Here is a 4,568-nt window from a genome sequence, read left to right on the forward strand (position 1 = left end):
AAGGATCTGAAATCCGTTATTGATCAAGTTTGTTAGCCGATTATTATTCCGTTGGAGATTGAGTTTTTCTTGACCGTTTCAAATTGATCTGCCTTGGTTGATTTCCTTCTATTGGTGTTCAATACTTTAAAAAAAAAAATTTCAGGGTCTGGTGGATATTATATGGTCTCATCCTGCTACTAGAACCAATTTACATATCACTTATATAACCTCATATGAGATTTTCTTAGATACATGGACGTTTGAAGATAAAAAAACTACACCCACAGTTTTGGTCCTTTTTATTAAACATAAAGAGTTTCTTCCTGGGCGATTTATACTCTTACCAATTATCAGCTTCCAGTTAAACCCTTCAAAGAGTTCGGCGAAGTCAGTTTTATATTAATCATTTGAAGGTACATGCTCTTTCGTCGTTCTTCTCTCCACCACCACCACCAGTGAGTTTATTTTTCTTGGCCGTTTTCTTCTTCAAACAGATTGACTTCAAGAAAACACTAACTTGTTCTATTTTTTCTGGTTCATTTTTTCTGTTTGATCGATCATTCCTCTTACGTCATAAAAAGTTTTTTGAGGCCGGATTTTCTTCCTTGATTGTTTGTTCTTCATTAAACTCTTCAAAGAGACTTCTTTTAGCCGTCTACATCGATTACATAAGCCTCCCTTATGATTTTCCCCCTAAAGCCACGACAATCATTGCAGCAATTGTTCGTTTTATTTGTGGCCCTTATTAATGGATTTTAAGCGCCATCGTATTGATATTACTAGGCCTTCTCATCACCCTCTTTGGATGATTTTTTAGCCCATAAACAATTAGCCATTATATAATTGTTTTTATTTAAACAGATTTTTTTTACCCCATGTTGAGCCACTTTAACTATTTTTCCTTGGCCTACAATCATAGCCACACAATCGATGTTACGATCATTTTGATAGCCTTTAAAATCGATTACATAAGCCTCCCTTATGATTTTCCCCCTAAAGCCACGACAATCATTGCAGCAATTGTTCGTTTTATTTGTGGCTCTTATTAATGGATTTTAAGCGTCATCGTATTGATATTACTAGGCCTTCTCATCACCCTCTTTGGATGATTTTTTAGCCCATAAACAATTAGCCATTATATAATTGTTTTTATTTAAATAGATTTTTTTTACCCCATGTTGAGCCACTTTAACTATTTTTCCTTGGCCTACAATCATAGCCACATAATCGATGTTACGATCATTTTGATAGCCTTTAATCATAGCCACAAAAAGAACCTTTTTTCACCCCTTAACTCAAATTTTCAAGCTATTATTGGTTGATTTTTCCAGCCATCATAAATCGATTTTCCTTTAGACCTTGGAGGTTATTTAAAATCGTTCTTTTCCATGGCTGCAATCAAATATGACATTCAGTTTTTTGGATTGTTATCGTATACCACCGAGAATACGTCAAAAATAACGGAACTATCAGACGGTTTGGGCAAAGACTGGCGTACGCCTAACGTCGGGCCCCCGCTCTCACCCTCGCTCTGGCGATCCCACACTCATTCCTTGGCGCCCAAGCGTCAAAGCCAGCATCGAGACAAAATAGTACCAGTCGCCCCTCAGAGCGACATGTGTACCACTCAAAATGTCGCTCCTGGCAGTCCTGAACCAATGGTAAGCAACTACGCGCAGAGCACGATCTACCAATCAAAGGTCGTTTTCCCATGTCACTCCTAAAAGGGTAAAAGATTCTGTCGGGGATTTGTTCCCCTAATCATAGGTATAAAAAGGTCTCTTCTCCTCCAAGAGAAGGGACCGTAAGAAAAATCTTCGAACCCTTTCCTTATACTTTCACCTTCTCTCTAAGAGACGAACTGACTTGATCGTCGGAGCTTCGATCTAGGACTGCCTCCCAGGCGAAGACTAACAACCTTGTTTTCTTTGCTATGATTCTCAGGTCCTCCATTCCATTTTTCAAAGAGACGGAGTTAAGCCAGAGACATGTCACAACAGTTGGCGCCATCCAGACGTGCACCTAGTACGACACAACCCGATAAACAACAACATGTGTCTATGACGAAAAACACAAGGCTTGCAACATCACAAAATGATAACACCGGTTCCGCCGGGAAAACGCCGTTAGCTGGCAGACTTGGCTACCTGACGCCAAGCATTAGGCCGACCAGCGCCGTCAAAGAATTTGCGACGAGTGTAGGGTACCCACCGACTACCTTTCTAGTCAACAAAAAGCTGACATCAGAAAAACAACATTGACAGGACGGAGTGTTTACGATCAACAGACCATACATGAAACGTGAGCGACACGAGGCAAACCGCAACGTCAAAGCGTTGACCCGACAGATCAACAACATCAACTTCTCCATCGAAGACCCAATACCGCAAGATTGGAACCCCAGAGACCCGCTCCTCATAACCGCATGCATACGTCACAAACAAATCCATCGAGTCTACATAGATAATGGCAGAAGCACGGATATCCTGTACAAACATTGCTTCCGGAAATTACCAGAGTCCTGGAAAGCGAAAATGAAGCCCCCAACAGGTGGACCTCTGGTCGGCTTCACAGGATACAATCTCTGGCCCCTCGGAACAATACACCTCCCATTAACTTTAGTCAGCCATGACGGAAGAGAGAGAAGTACACGAACAATTGAATTCTATGTGATACGCCACCTAGCAGAACAAAACATGTTGTTAGGGCGCCCGGCACTCTTTGAGCTGCAAGTTGTGTCGTCAACATTTCATGGCACAGTAAAATTTGGCACACGGTTCGGATCAGCTACCATTGTCGCCGACACCCTGCACAGGCGGACGTATCACCAAATCATGGCAGCATCAGACCCGATCAGCGCCCCCAAGAAATCTAAAGCGTACCACGCACTAGAAAAGCACGTAATACATGGCGAACACCCTGAATATGCAATAAACATCGGCGCTGGCCTTTTGGCGGAAACCAAAGTCCAACTAGTCGCACTGCTAACACGCTTCACCGGGGTATTCACGTGACAACCTGCAGATATAACTCGAGTAGACCGAAAAATCATCGAACACGGCCTAAACATCATATTGGGCAGTGCTCCGATAAAGCAAAAAAGGAGGGGGCAAGCAAGTGATAGAAACAAGGCAATTAATGACGAGGTCTCGAAGCTTGTGAACGCAGGCATCCTTCGGGAAGCAATGTTCCCTACATGGATAGCAAACCCGGTAATGGTAAAGAAACATGACGGCTCGTGGCGAATGTGCATCGATTATTCCGACCTGAATAACTCATGCCCAAAAGACCATTACCCCCTCCCGGAAATAGACCAGAAGGTTGAATCTCTGGAAGGCTTCTGTCACACCCCCAAACAAGACGGCGGAAACGTCCGGGGGTGGAGGACTTCATTTGTAGTATCACAACACATGTAATATAGTAATCAAAGTACAAACAACCATTGTATTAAAAAGTATAAATATTTACATGTGTTTCACATTGTATACTGAAACTATAAAGTTGTACAAAAGAAGAAGACAAGACATAAATAGCTCCATCTTCTCAAAAGCTTGGGGTGTACCTGTCTACTGGTTCCCTGAGAATACAAGTAATTTGAAAAGAGAGTATCAACATAAAGTTGAGTGAGTGCATAAGTATTTATGTATGTAAGAATATCTTCTATTTCTTGAATATGTAAACTGTTTCCAGAAAATCCTATATTTTCTGTTGTATATGAAAAGTAGTTGTATTTGTATAAAATTGTTCTATTTGTAAACCAATTATCTGTATTTGTAATCTTTATGTAAACTTGTATCTTGTAAACTGTATCTTGTAAACTGTATCTTGTAAACTAGTACTTTGAAAATGTACTTAAGTTTAGTTAATTATACACTAACGTATTGTTAATATCTTTTAAATGAGTTATTATAACCATACTGACTAGATGGCCTGACCCAACGCTATGAATGCGCTGAAAGTTGATGATAACAATTGTCACTCACAGTCGTGTATGCCTGACTGTAGCTAGCAGTCCGAGTGCGGGATTGTCAATCCCAATATAGATCTATACACCCATTGTTTCGATCCCCTGCTGGAGACTCTGGTTATAATATCCGTACTTTACTATATTGTTTAAAATGAATTAAACAAACTGTACTACTTGTCTCATAAAAGCATATAAACGTTACATGTATATTAGTTATGAAAACCCAATCATTCTGAAGTAAATGATTGATAGTATGCTCTTGAATTAGTACTCTTAACATGTATCTGAAAGAATGTATATCCTTGAATAGTTTTGAATCAATCTTTGTTCTTGTAAAACAATGTACTCTAGTATGCTTGAATCATGAATTATTGTTCTATGAATCATAAATTATACCTATTATAATTTATATGTACTTTCTGTATTGATACTTAGTATTAATGAATACAACCCCTTGCTCAACTTGTTACAAAAGGGTAATTGAAACTAAATGAATAAACTTTTATACTTGTATACATATACAATATATATAAGTAAAATTTAAATGACACTCGGACAAATAACTAATACTTGTAATCCCACATCCAAACAAGGAAAAGGAACCAAAGTGGGTTATCAG

The 4,568-nt window shown here is 39.4% G+C and overlaps 1 long non-coding RNA gene across 1 annotated transcript; it reads left to right on the top strand.

Annotated features, from left to right (window-relative positions):
• The first annotated feature begins 229 nt into the window (after positions 1-229).
• LOC145157204 (uncharacterized) lies at positions 230-3,465 on the top strand. Its single transcript, XR_013737165.1, has 2 exons — positions 230-395; positions 1,927-3,465. It is a non-coding gene; the product is annotated as an uncharacterized LOC145157204 (long non-coding RNA).
• The last annotated feature ends 1,103 nt before the right edge of the window (positions 3,466-4,568 follow it).

This window comes from Lactuca virosa, chromosome 2 (genome assembly GCF_052849685.1).
Source record: "Lactuca virosa cultivar CGN04683 chromosome 2, Lactuca_virosa_CGN04683_v6, whole genome shotgun sequence".
NCBI classification, from domain to species: Eukaryota; Viridiplantae; Streptophyta; class Magnoliopsida; order Asterales; family Asteraceae; genus Lactuca; species Lactuca virosa.